We start from the raw sequence: 14,442 nt of genomic DNA on the forward strand, positions 1-14,442 counted from the left end.
GTTGTGGAAACCAAGCTTTTGGTCAGGTCTCTTCAGAGCCAGTCCTCCGTTCTTAAATCATGACCCTCAGGTGTCCCATGGGATTTCAGTTACAATCAGGTAAATGGTCAAGGAAGATGTTTACAGTATATTTACTTTGTATCTACTTCCTTAGAAATTATGTATATAATTATAATATATATTACACACGGGTGTGTGTGTGTGTATGTGTGAGAGAGAGTTGTCAAATGAATCGCGCTTCAGAAGAGTCCCAAGTAGATGTTCAGTTTCAGAAAAATGAATAAAAACTCGGACAAAGCCAAGTGTAGGTGTCGTGACACACACCTGTAACATTGGCACTTTAGCGCTCAGGAATCGGAGGCAAGAGTTCAAGGTTAACCTAGGCTACATACAAAGCTCAAAGTTAGCCTGGTCTAAAAGAGGCCCTGTCTCAAAACAGACCGTGAAATGATTGAACAGAGCTTGAACATGGCAAAAATCACAAATAGGGTCCACTGTTAAATGGGTTCTGCAGAACAGCAGTTTCTCCGACGTGGAAGGGCTCATGAATGGTTGAGGAAGCCATCACAGTTTGTCTTGGGGACACCTTATGTCAGCGCATCTCACGCTATATTTTTAAAGAAGACAAACCTACTTATTTTATCTGTGTATGCCTGTGTGTCAGAGTGTACCACGTGCACCACGTGCATGCGGTGCCCTTGGAGACCGGAAGGAGCAGTGGATCTCCTGGAATTGGAGTTGTAGGAAGACATGAGCCATCCCATGTAGGTGCTGGGAACCAAACACAGGTCCTCTGAGCCATCTCCTGAGTCTCTCCCTTTGTTTAATCCCCACCCAAATAAAGTCAGTAATAGAACCAGGTGCGGTGGTGGCCCTCAGCTCAGGATCCCAGTACTCAGAAGGTTGAGACATGATGACTCTGTCCCTCACATAGCAAACGAATAAAGAAAAAGAAAAGAGAAAAGAACAGCCAGGTTCAAGCCTTTAATCCCAGCACTCAGAGGCAGAGGCAGATCTCTGTGCGTTCGAGGTCAGCCTGGTCTAGGAAACAAGTTCTAGGACAGCCAGGGCTGTTACAAAGAGGAATCCTGCCTAGGAAGCCCAAGGCCCTGGGTTCGGTTCCCAGCTCCGAAAAAAAGAACCAAAAAAAAAAAAAAGAGGAATCCTATCTAGAAGAAGGAGAAGGAGAAGGAGGAAGAGGAAGAGGATGAGGAAGAGGAGGAGGAAGATGAAGAGGAGGAGGAAGAGGAAGAGGAGGAGGAAGAGGAAGAGGAAGAGGAGGAGGAAGGGAGGGAGAGGGTGGGGGGAGGGGGAGAGGAAGAAAGAAAGAAAGAAAGAAGGAAAGAAAGAAAGAAAGAAAGAAAGAAAGAGACAGTAACAGTAATAACAGAGTCATACTTCTGCCCAAGGTATATTTTTTATCATTTATGCTGAAAAATATGCCCATTCCTCTTGCCTTTATCATTCCCCAGATTTTGTCATTCATTCCCCCCCACCCCTACAGCTCTGGAAATGCAAACCACCCATTACACCCTCAGGACTTGTCTGGAAGCAGGTTTGGATCACTAGCCCTCCCTCCCTCCCTCCCCTCCAGGACATGTTGTATTGTTCCGTTGCCACTGAAAGCAGCCAGCATCTTTCATCAGGTCCTCAGCCTGGATTCTGGGGGCTTTATTAGCCCAAGAAAATGGCCCAACTCCAGCTGACATCAATGGGGTCCCATCGAGGAGTAAGAGCCGAGTATTTCCTGTGGAGGCCCAGCCTCAGACAAACCAGTTTGAAGAGAAGCCAGTTGGCTTGACTGGAGCTACCAGCAAGCTATTTTTGACATAAAAAGAAGCTGATAACTGATTAAAGAAAATTTTAAACACAGTGAGTTGGGGGTTTTACTATCTTGGCCTTAGTGGCCAATAGACAAAGAAAGACACCGAAGCCAGTCGGAGGGAATTATTCAGAAAACAGCTAATTGCTTCGGAGGTTGGAGCCAGCTGTTTGCAAAAACAACTGTCTGCATAGTGTTTCTTTCCTTCATTTCTTTCTTCGACCCACATCCGTTTATAGACGAGAATAAAGCCTTCCAATTTTCAGGGCTTCGCACCCCCCCAAAAGTTGGCACAGCAAGGAATAAAACCCCATTAACACTAGCAGAGTATGTCCCCTGCCCCCATCGAAAGTAAACTGGTTTCAAAGGTAGAACTCTCTGAGTGGCTGCATGTCTGGCAAAATTAAACATACAGAAAAACAACACCTTGAAAGTTGAGTTTTATTTTGATTTTGTTTTTTCTTTTTTAATAAGTGTGTGTGTGTGTGTGTGTGTGTGTGTGTGTGTGTGTGTGTTTGCTAGGAATTGAACCCCCAGCTATACTATGTGCACGTGGGGTATGGGCCTGACTGCTGAACCACACCGCCAGCCATTGGTCCCAAGGTCTTGTCTTTTAAGTAATTCAGTGGGAATTCACGCAGACCCTCGCCTCCACCCGTGTCCTATGTGTTTCTTCCTTACAGATTGCTTTTGCAAGGCAGGAAACTATTGATATTTTTCCTTTTGGACTTCCTGAGATAGTCAAAACTTCTGAGGCACCTGCAGCTAACTGCAATGTCAACTCCAGAACAGGCCAATCCTACAGTTCAAGTCTCTGTTCCTTTTCTCTGAGTTGACTGGGGTGTCAACAGAAAACAAACAAACAAACAAACAAACAAACAAAACAACCAAAGAGCCTATTGCTTATTTTGAGTCTGTGAAATAGACAACAGCAAAGAATTGTTTGTCTTGGTGTCAAAGACTGGGATGTGTTACCATAGATTAAGGGCAGTTCACAGTGTCCCCGCCTAAGTACCAGAAATGGCCTCTCTCTCTGTGTGTGTACTCCACCGAATAGCTCAGGGTGAAGCCTCCTCCCTTTCTGCGTCAGCCAGTCCTTACCAGCTTTAGCCTGCACGCTCCCATTCTGCAGGGGAAGACACCTAGACCCAGCAGGGTGGGGACAGCTCAGGTGAACACACACAAGTGCGGACATTGGAAATATAGTGAAGGGGCCTATGAGAGGGGCCAGCCAGTGAGAGTGCTTGTCACCAACCCTGACAGCCTGAGCTCAATCCCTGGGACCCACATGGTAGAAAGAGTCCAGATTTCTTTGAGCTTTCCTTTGACCTCCATACACATGTTCTCTCTCTCTCTCTCTCTCTCTCTCTCTCTCTCTCTCTCTCTCACACACACACACACACACACACACACACACTAAATGAATAAATGTAAAAACAAACATATTTGAACATGCCTTGTGCTTTTTTTCTATCTAGGTGCAAGAATGTAGGTATGTGATATGTGACTCTGTATTTTTCCATATTTAAACAGTTTTAGGCATTAAAAAACTCTGCAGAGTTTGTGTTAATGTTGCTACAAGAGGCATACTTATAGTCTCTCTATTTTTTTTTTATTTTAGAGGAAGGAGCAATTTTAGTTGCTAATGATCACATACAAGAATGTTGTGTAAAATCTAACTATATGGTAACTTGCAAAGGACTACTAAGTCATTTGCTCTGTCCATCTGGTCTACCTGGAGAGAAGAGCCCCACTCCATCCTGCAGACCCAGGAGAACACAGCAACTGGACCACAGAAGAATTCTGTCTTTCTTTGTTCCATGCAATACTAACAAATCTGGTTAAATACATGGTGCTAGGAGAAAGGGAATGTGCTTTTTTTTTAATGATTTGTTTTTATTTTATGTGCATTTGGTGCTTTGCATGCATATGTGTGCAAGGGTGTCAGACCCCCTGGAACTGGAGTTATAGACACTTGTGAGCTGCCATGTGGGTACTGGGAATTGAACTCTGGTCCTTTGGAAGACACCTAGTGCTCTCTTAACTGCTGAGCCATCTCTCCAGAGCCCTTGGGAAGGCACTTTGATGTCCAAATACTCATTTAAAAGTTGACTGAAGTTCATGGGACAGCATTACATTTGCAGATGAATAGCATCGACTTTTTAATGTGACCCCACACGTTCTTGAGCTTAATATAAACTTCTCTTCTTTAAAAAAATATTTATTTATTTATTATGTGTATGAGTGCCTGGCACTAGGGAGGCCAGAAGGAGGCATTGAGTCCCCTAGAACTGGAATTACAGGAAGTTGGGATCTGTCGTGTGGGTCCTGGAGAGTGAATACTACAATAGCACCGGGTGCCCTTGACCACTGACTGAGCTGTCTCTCCAGCCCCTCTCCTTCCTGAAAGTCTACCCACACACAAGAAGTCAAGTCCAGGTACTTGTTCTAGCCACTGCTCCAGTGACACAAACAGAATGGAGTGCTAGTGGTAATCAGAGGTCTAGGGTGACTGTTTTTGAGCTGGTTAAAAAAAACATCCTTGTTAAAAAAAAAAAAAAACACCTGTGACTGTACTCAGTCTTCAAAGGAAAACTTTAAGGCTAGTACCAAGAAAGAAAGCCCATTTTACAGATTTAAAAAATAAAATAAAATAAAAACAAGGCAGAAAGTTTGAAGCCCTCACTAGGATCACAGAACTAAACTGGAGAGATGGGCGTGTGGTGCTAGTCATTGGTACTCAGGCTTACAGTAAGCCGTGATTGCACAATGAATCTGAAGGCTCGGGATTCAAAGAAGACGAGGCTACCCCAGATCGGATCTGGAAAGTGCACCCCCAAGGAGCTATTAAGGAAATGACCTTGGAAGAAATTACCTGGGGACTGGGAGTGAGGAGATAAGTTCGTTGAGCAGAGCTTTATAAAAGAATTTGAATCTTGCAATAAAGAAATATAGAGGAAGGGGTTGGGGATTTAGCTCAGTGGTAGAGCGCTTGCCTAGCAACCGTAAGGCCCTGGGTTCGGTCCCCAGCTCCGAAAAAAAAAGAAAAGAAAAGAAAAGAAAAGAAAAGAAAAGAAAAGAAAAGAAAAGAAAAGAAAAGAAAAGAAAAGTAGAGGAAACTAATGCACACTGGGTACCCTGGATTCTCAGTGCCTTGGACCACTTGCCTCTCTCTGGGGAGGGACAGAGAGATTGCTAGCATTTTCCTGGGGTGTTGCTGAGGCAGCAAAGGAATGCATTTGAAGTTCGAAGGTATCACCTGCCGAGGCGAAATCCTTAGATAAGGGGAAATTTGGTGAGAGGGGAGGGCCTGCGCCTCAGGGCTCCCTGCAGGAATCTTGGCTCCATACCCGGATCTTCGGCAAAAGGTTTTTCCAAAGCTCAACTCTCTTACCCCAATCAGGGTTTAGGGCCGAGCCGGGGAGGAAGACCTGCCAGGATTTATGGGAACTGTTAGGGAAGCCGGAGAAAAGGACAGGACCGGGAACCTGTGGGGTCCACAGGAGGGCTTCCTGTGAACAATCGAGAGTCGGACGTGTCTGATTTAACCCGCTCCATTAATCCCACCTTTCAATCCACGGTGTCTCTCCACACTTTTTGCCTTTGACTTTCTAGGGGAGAGGTTGGCCCACATCGATCTGGGCTTGGCTGTTCTGTTTCCAGAATTTCCTTTCGTTGCTTCTGTTGTGAGTGGCGAGAGATGGGGTGGAGATTAACCGCTGGCAGAGGAGTTTGGAGAAGTGGGAGGAAGGGGAGCCCGAGGAGACTTCGATTGTAATTATTTGGTTTGAACAGATAATTTGAGTTCGAAAACATCTGTACTAAGTCTGTGAACACCGTCAGGAGACCTGCTCGACGGGCCTCGGTGTGCACACCTGTACGATGGGACTTAGGATATTTCTCTTGCGGGTGCCCATACGAGGATGGATGAACTGTCTTAAAACGATTGACGCAGCCCAGGCACATGATGAGTGTTCCTGAGTCTGTAGCTATTATTTTGAAAGGGAGAGCAAAAGGGATGGAAGGCGGAGATGTGGGAAGGCCAGGGAAGGGACAAGAGGGCAGCAGCCATTTCCTGCTAATACACACACACACACACACACACACACACACACACACACACACAATTATTTACAGTGTAGGTAAGACAAGCATGAAACAAAGCAAGCAATCTTCCAAAAATAAACTTCCCTCCCAGACCATGTAGAGGGGATCATGGCGGTAGCTGTGTGTCTTGAACACCTTCTTTGATGTCTCCATCACACACACACACACACACACACACACACACACACACACACATCACCACCACACTCACTCCTTCACAATATCCAAAACCATTCTGCCCCCTTGCCTTCAGTCCAATCATCTTTTTACTCCTTTCCACCACATCCTCGACAAGTTGAGGATGCTTTTTTTTTTTTTCTTTTCTTTTTTTCGGAGCTGGGGACCGAACCCAGGGCCTTGCACTTGCTAGGCAAGCGCTCTACCACTGAGCTAAATCCCCAACCCCGAGGATGCTCTTAAATGGTCTATCATCTGCATAACAATATGCCCCTGCCTAGTTTGCATAATTAGCTTAGCCAGCCTGCTGTTAATCCTAACATTCTAGATCAGGAAGCTGCCCCATGGGTCATTTACAAACGAGAGATCATAGCAGGATAATCACCTCGAGTCTGGATGGCTGGCCTCTACTGCCCCCAATAGTAGAACTACCTGCCCTCTACACCTTCAACAGCGCTGAACGTGACCTTCAAATATCCTCTACACCAATCTTCTTACCAGATCCATACTTCAAAAGAGCTGGCTCACTGTGGGTTGAAACAGGGCTCAGTAGCTTGTGGCCTTAAGTTTTTCCTGGAAGTCCGAAAATGAGCCGTGCGGCTGTTACCAAAAATTCTCTCCTTAAATTACCCCTGGATGGTCATATACAGGACCACCTGGTTCTACCCCCCATCTCTAGAAGCACATAGCCCCCATGGATCTCCAGGAAGCTTCTGCACATTGAGGGTGAAGGAACTGGTGTGCTTTGGAGGGTCACCCTGCCTCAGATATGCCTAGGTCTTCTTCCAGTATCATTTGAATCGCTGGCTGTGATTAGAGCCTTGGGGAAAAAAAGGCCTGTGGTAAAGAGAGGTTAGGAAAGGTGGATGGGGCGGAGGCTATTCCTGGGGGGGGGGGGCACAGTGGTCAAATGTTAATATTCTCATCACTTGAGGGGAAAGGCCAATCGTGTGGCATTCCCACACTCTTTGTCAAAATTTAAAGGAGTGAGGCTGTTAGGTGAATGTCGGCAGCTCCCAGCAACGCATTACGGATCACGGGGCTTTTCATTCACGGGTATTTATGGGTTTATATTTGCCTAATAAATGTGACAATGAATGGACAGCTGTTGAGAAGGGGAGACCCTGGACTCAAAGTTTAAAAAAAAATTATAGAAATCTGTCATCCAGGAAGGGAACTAGGTGGTCTCAGAAGGAGCTCAGTCCTGAGTGGTTTGTTGGAACTTGAAACTTCTGCTTGCGCAAACTCGGGACCCAAGCAGATAACTGGTATCGGAGGATGCTGGTATGCACACGGGTGATAACGCACGGGGTGGACCTAAGCTGATAAACAGCTTCCAGGGCTCCAAGTGGGCAACCGTGGAAAGTAGGGGGCACTTAGTTAGCTTTTGTACCCCTCCCCATTCTCTCTTGTACTTCCTGTCCTGGGAAGAATGGTAGTAATCCAAAACAAGACTTCTTGATATAGTTATTAAAGACTTCTCCTCCTCTTTTTTTTTTTTTTTTAAATTTCACCAGGCCTATGGGTTCTGTTTCTAGTCCAATTTTCCACAGTCGAGAAAGTTTAAGCTCAACTTCAGCACGTTCTGGGCCAGAAAATGGAGACCAGACCATTGAATGGGGAAAGGAAAAGAGGTGTAAACTATTGTAAGGGAGCTGAGAAAAGATATGTTTGACCTACAACCAATGAGGAAAGGAGAGAGAGAGAGAGAGAGAGAGAGAGAGAGAGAGAGAGAGAGAGAGAGAGAGAGAGAGAGAGAGAGAGAGAACCATCCGGGAGAGGTAGCTAGGGAGTACAGAAACGCCTGGCATTTGTGAGGCCTCGGGTTCGATTCCCAGTACAAGAGACGTTTAAATTAAAATAGTGTATACGAGGAAGAAATAAAAGCGAGCATAGACTGGGAAAGAAACGAGCAGGGCGGGAAGTGGGAGAAGAAAAAGAAAGGAAAAGGCTGAGAAAGAAAACGGAGACTGGGGTGGGGTGGGGGAAGAGAGGGTAAAGAAGAGAGAGAGAGAGAGAGAGAGAGAGAGAGAGAGAGAGAGAGAGAGAGAGAGAGAGAGAGAGAGAGAGAAATCTAGGAGCAAGAAGAAAACCAGAGGCTCCCAAAAGGCTAAAGAGAGAGGTAATCAGAAAAGCGCTCCCAGTTTCTTAAATTCTTCGCCTGGAATCCCCGCTTCGGAGGCGCGCACACTCGACCTTTTAAACGTTGTTTTGCTCCGGGCTATCCTTATAAACAATATTTTTCGATTAAACTTAATTAGCCAGCCGGAGCTAAAAGGCCGGCTGGCTGCAGGCTGGAGGCCAAGGGTCCCCGTGTCGCTGTTCTTTTTAGGCGGACACGCTTGGCTAGGTCCTCTGTTGGTGTAGCCGCCAAGCCCACCGGGTTAGGGACGGAGCCCCAGGCCTGTGCTTTCCTGTACCGTACCGGAGCTCGGAGGCTTCCCAAGCGCGGGGAACAGGCGCACATCAACTCGTGGTCGCAACCCTCCACGTCGCCGTCATTTCTTTAGCCGCCGGACTTAGGGTTTGTTTTATAAGGCAAATCTATAATTTACACATTTTTGATTCTGCCTGTGATTCGGCCCTCCGAGATCTCAGGCCGTAAAACTCATGGGGTCTGGCTGAGGGACCCCCCACTTCATGCCCCGAGGCTCCCGGTCTCCCGAAGTTCCTTATCTGCTACAAATAACAGTGAGGAAAGCAGCCAAGAATAAGAAACCAAACACAGCTCTCTTGCCTTCCCAGTCACTGGTCCCTCCCGAGCCAAGGGACAACAGGATGCTGCGCCGCGGAAAATCCGCTTAGCGTGCTGTAGCGCACCCAGGGTTCAAAGCAAACGCGAACAGTTTTGTCTTTTAAACTATAGAACGCTCCCGAGTAGAGACCCACGCTTTTCACAACCTAGATCCAGGCAAGTGGGTGTGTGCTGAATCACTAACCGCAAGGGCGCCTTTACCGCGCTTCCCATAGGAAAGCGACGAGACCCATGCGAATCACTGTGCGCGCGTGAACAAGGGTCTGTTCGCAGACAATCACGGGTGAATTATCCACAGCCTGGAAAGTACATACAGCACGCGCCTGAGATGAACCCGTACTCAGGTGCCCCAGACTTCGGGTTTGCGAGTCCCCTCAGTGTGCACGACCTTCGGGGTAAATTGCTTGCAGTGTTCACTGGATTCGGTGCGGCGCGCGCGTCTCCCACGCTGCTACCGGATCGGGTAGATGCGTTGAAAAGTGTTCGAGTCTTTTATTCGCTGTCCGTTTGGTTACTGGGCAAACAAAGCCTTTGTGCGGTTCCGGGGCGGAAGGCATCGCTGTTCCTCCGCGCGGAGCAGAAAGGGAAGGTGGAAGAGCGTTGCTTTAAGGTCCCCATCTTCTACCCTTTCTAGCTTCCTCTAGAAGATCTATACGGTGTGGTTTCCACCGCCTCAGTCAGCCGCGCTAAATAGCTTATTCCCAGCACGGCTTCTTTCTAGTCCTGTTTGCTGTTAGCAGTCTCTCCGAAGTGGTAGAACCCTGGCGTCTCCAAAGCTCGGAGCCTTCAAATACCTCCCCTCGATGGCTTTAACAGACCTGAGGCCGAGCCACCGCCCCCGGTGAAAGAGAAAGTTCGGCCGCTGGGGAGCTCGAGCTGGGGAACTGCAGTCCGCAAGCTCTGGGGAAGAGTGGCCTTACAGAGGCAAGGCGAGTCCCGGCTACCGCAGGTCTCTCTCAGCGCGCACGTGTGCCCAGAATTATAATACAATATAACACGTCGTAATATCGGGTATTATACGCACCGCGTTTACCTTCCTTTAGGATTTGTATGTTGTGTTAGGGTGTGCTTATGTGTTTGTTACGACGTGCCGGGACGATATAGCATTCCCTGGCCCCAGTGCCCCGCACCTACTCGCTTACTCGACCTCACGTCTCACAACGAAAGAACAAGCGACAGTATTCATTTCTTAAACTGTGCACAGAGAGGGGAAGGCTCTTTCCTAAAGTCGCCCAGCAAGAAAACACGGGGCAGAGCTTGGATTGGAACTCATAGTCCAGAGACTAGCCTAGGAATAAAAGGAAGCATCCACCCACACAGCCCAGAGGGGAATATATCCTGTACCACACACCGCAGTCTCTGGAATAGCCTTGCAATATAGATTTATTTTATTACATGCTCACCATCTGGTTCAGGAAAGAAAGCCAGCCTGCATTCTACAACTTTCTGGCTGGGAACTCAGCCTGGACAGGTCTCCAACTCTCAGGGAAAAGATTCAACTGGTCTCCAGCCTTCCACTCCTCCTCCCCTCCTCCACAGCATCTCCTAAAAGTCACCTTCGCTGGATAGGAACGGAGGTCGGAGAGATTAAAGCAGTGATTCTCACCCTTCTTAGTGCGGTGTCCCTTTAATACAGGCCCTCACGTTGTGGTGACCCCCCCCCCGCCATAAAATTATTTTCATTGCTACTTCATAACTGTAACTGTGCTACTGTTATGAATCGTAAATATCTGTGTTTTCAGACGGTCTTAGGTGAATGAACCCTGTGAAAGGGGTCCTTCGAACCCCCCAAGGGGTCGCGACCCACAGTCTGAGAACCACTGGGTTAAATTGTTTGTCCAAAGTCTCTCGACAAGTAAAGGGTTCGGATCCAACATTCAGACTCCAGAGCCCCATCTGATTAGTCAGGAACTCCAAGGGGGTGGGGAGGGTGGTCCGTGGCTGAGTTCTAAATTGGGGACTCAGCTTTGGAAGTTGGGAGCATCCTTGGGATGTCATAAAGCTCCGAATCTCCTTTCCCAAGGAGAAGGTCTCATAAATACAAACGGCAGCTTCTGCAACTGAGACCGTATTCCAGGTTTCCCTCTGAGACCGCCTGGAGAGCCACAAGCTTCCCTGTGGATAGCAGAGCCTTGGCTGGGTCCTTCACCTCTCTCCTGACCTTATCCCATCTTTGTGTATCTGAAAGGGGGGCAGGGGTGGTACCCTCAGAGGCTACCACAGGACACTTGTTTAATCTGCTCTTCAACTGCAGAAGCCAGAAGTCACTGTTGCCCTCACAGGATGACCTTCACAACCCACCAACCTCAAAGTGGTTTCGGGGAAGACTTGGAATCTTCCCTCCTCCAGCCTTCCCTTCTCCAGCCTTCCCACCTCAAGCAGAGGTTTGCACTGGGAAACAGGGAGCAGGCAGAAAAACCAGTGTCCAGCCCTGTGGGGCTATTTTCAGCCCTTACCCAGGATGCTTGAAGTCTTTCTGTCCATGTATCAAATTTGTGAGGGGACTCCCCAAACAAATTTACTTTGTGTCTGTGTCATAGATCCAGAAGTCCAAGAGAAAAACATTGATAAATAATAATACCGCGCCCCAAAGGTTGCAAATCACACCTCTGGAGATAAGTGCATCCAATCGTACCCTAAACTGGGAGGAACAAACAACCCCATGCTAACTGATGCTTTTTAAGCCTTTTTTTAAATTTTTTCTTGAAAAAAATTTCTTTTTTGTCGCCTTTCCAGAGAAAACGTATGCATTAGGTCTGCCATCAGAGGGTGGCAAAGGCCTAACCCAAGAAGGTTCTTCACTCCGTCATCCGAGGCCCCCTGGAGTAGTTGCAGGGATGGGGGGTGTTGTGGGGTGTGGTGTTTTCTAAGCTTAACTTACAGATCAGCCTTTGGAAGGCTCCAGTGCCTTTCTGTGTGTATCACGGTGAGTGCTGTGGGCATTTCCATTTGGGAACTCCCACTAGGTGATCTTAGAGCTTTTACCCCAGGCCACCCAAGGACCCTGAATCCTGCAGAGTTCTGAGAAGAGACCAAGGTGACTGACTACCTTCCGGCTGGCCACCACCAGCATCACCGTCCTACCTCTTTCCCAACCCCACCCCCAACCCCGACTCCCTTCCAGCCCCAGGAGCAGGATGGAGTGTAAAGAATCAGAAAGTAACGAGAAATTTCAAGAGAGAGCGGAACCTCTTGGGTCTTGAAGGAAGGAGACACTTGACAGACCTGGGTCTCCATAAAATCAGATTTTAGCTGTGGGACGAAATCCAGAATATTTAGAATCCAGAATATTTAGAATATTCCTCGTTGCTTCTAGATAATTGGCTAATTGGCATATTCGGGCAGGGAGTTCACCTGAGGGGCAATGTCCTGCCCTTGAGGCCAGTTCATGCCATTCTAAAGGAGTTGATATCAGCTGACTTTTTCCTTTTGTTTTAGTTCAAAATGCGGCGGGTTTAAGATGGACTTTCCAGTGGGCGCTGGTGGTCCCTTGTCTCAGTCAATCCCTGGGTGTGCGGCGGGGGTCCCCACAGTGAAGGGGAGGGTCTGGGGGGCGCAAATGGGGCGGTATGCCCCCTGCAAGGTGACGTAAGTGACGCTGATGAACGCTGCCCACTCCATCAAGGGGTTCGCCCGGCAGCGTGGGCCGCAGGGATTGCTTCACACGCTCGAGTCAGGCCCAGACACCTTCAGAAATGTTTTACTGAGCGCCCTCCCCGCGATGGCGACAGCAGCCTTGGCGAAGCTCAGAAACTGGCCTCAGAGTCCCCACCCCCACCCTGCTTGGCCTTGTTTTTGCTTTTCTTCCCAAAGCAGTTTGTGTGGCTCCTGGGGACAGGAGCCAGCCTGCAGCTGCCCAGGCAAGAATCAGGAATTTGACAGGGAAGAGTCACAGTGGGTCTCTCCCACACCAATCCTGGGGATTCCCGGTAGCAGAGAATTGTCCCAATCACCCCTGGGTCTGCAGGGTCCCTGGTAGGACCTGAAACTGTATAACCAAAGAATTAGTCTTGAAATGATGCTTCCTTTGTCTACCGGGCCAATCTCTCAGTACCAGCCAGGTGTCTCAACTCAGCCCTACCTGATAACCACAAGACGTCTCTAACATCTCCCAAACCCTTTGGTTCCTGAGCTTGACACTGTACCAACCTCCCCCACCCCCAACTCGTTTTTTACAGACAAGGCTTTGGGAAATGCCCTAGTGCATGCTGGGATGCACTGCCTGGCTAGAGGTGCTGTGGGGAAGGGTGCCCGCTGAATGCAAGGCCCCAACTTCACCAGGCTCTGCGTCCTCTCAACAGCTGGAAGAGGCCATTTTAGTCCCCACGTCTCTTCCCCAGTCGGGAATCTAAAGTCAAACAATAGAGCTAGACCATTTGCACCGAGGCCAGCAGGGAGGCAGCACCCACAGGGGCATCCCACACCCGTGTCATTTTACTCTGGGGCCTGGGGAAAAGGGATTTGCCTGTAATCCCACTTAAGACCTTAGCATCACTAAGACGCTAGGTGAGATGTAAAAACACCAAAGAAACCAGAGGCAGAAGCCATAGAAAAGTCACAGCCATGGTGTCATTGCAAAGAGACAATTGCCCTCGGTTAGATTGCAAACTTGGATCTCTGAAGGATGATATCTGGTTCCCCAACAGTCTTTTGGCCACTACACCACCAGTCGACATAACAAATAGAGAGGGAAAAAGAAGGGGGTGTAAAGAAAGAACTTGGGGGTGAGGGTAAGATATCTTGGAAATAATACACCAAGAGGAGGAAACAGGACAGTTTATCTGCACCCCCAACCCTCGCTGCATGCCTGTTTAAAACCCCTAAGTAATTTTAGATCCTGTCTTCAGTTAATATATCTCTCTCCCTTTCCTGAAGGCTGACAGGGAAGCATCAGGGCTGCAAGAGTCGTTGGAAAAAGGGGTCTTTAAGAGTTTCCACATTGTTTAGTGACACAAAAGTGTTTGCGGTTCCCGGGGACCCTCCCCCTCCCCCACCCCTTCTCCAACTCATTTTGTTTGAGGGGGCCTGCGCCACATAAATCCTGCTTCCAGATTAATCTCCCTGCTCGCTTGCTTTGGGAGCAGTGATTTTTTTTTCTGGAGGGGGGGTCTTTAAAGGGCACAGTGTAGAGATTTATTAACGAGGAAAAACGGTTTATTTTAATAGCTGACCTTGAAAAGGTGGGGGTGGGAGGGAGCCAAGGAAGGGAAGAAACTTAGTGGCTCAGAGAGCTTGGTTTAGGGGTGCTGTTAAAGATTCCTGCTGAGGGTTTGAACTTTTCTCCTGCCCATGCTTGGCTGGGCCAAGAGTGAAGGCAAGAGTTGGAGGGACTAAGCCAAAATGTGTTAAGTGTTTGGGACTGTCCATGGCTTGTATGTGAGTGCACACTCGAGTGTGCACGTGTGTACCAGTGGACAAGCCTCTTCAACCTCAGGAAGCCAGGGATTGATCCCCCCCCCCAATGACTATGATCTTTGGGAAGGTGTAGACACATTGTTTGTGTTGGTTTGTTCCTGTAGACAAAATCCACAGTTTCCCTGAAGCCGTCTAATGAAGCAAAAAGTTAAATTGGCCCCTTTGG

General features: G+C 48.2%; 1 long non-coding RNA gene across 1 annotated transcript; it reads left to right on the forward strand.

Annotated features, from left to right (window-relative positions):
• Positions 1 to 1,872, forward strand: LOC134481193 (uncharacterized). Its single transcript, XR_015634849.1, has 2 exons — positions 1 to 99; positions 1,595 to 1,872. It is a non-coding gene; the product is annotated as an uncharacterized LOC134481193 (long non-coding RNA).
• Positions 1,873 to 14,442: the final 12,570 nt, after the last annotated feature.

Source organism: Rattus norvegicus, chromosome 12 (genome assembly GCF_021556685.1).
Source record: "Rattus norvegicus strain SHRSP/BbbUtx chromosome 12, alternate assembly SHRSP_T2T, whole genome shotgun sequence".
Classification (NCBI taxonomy): Eukaryota; Metazoa; Chordata; class Mammalia; order Rodentia; family Muridae; genus Rattus; species Rattus norvegicus.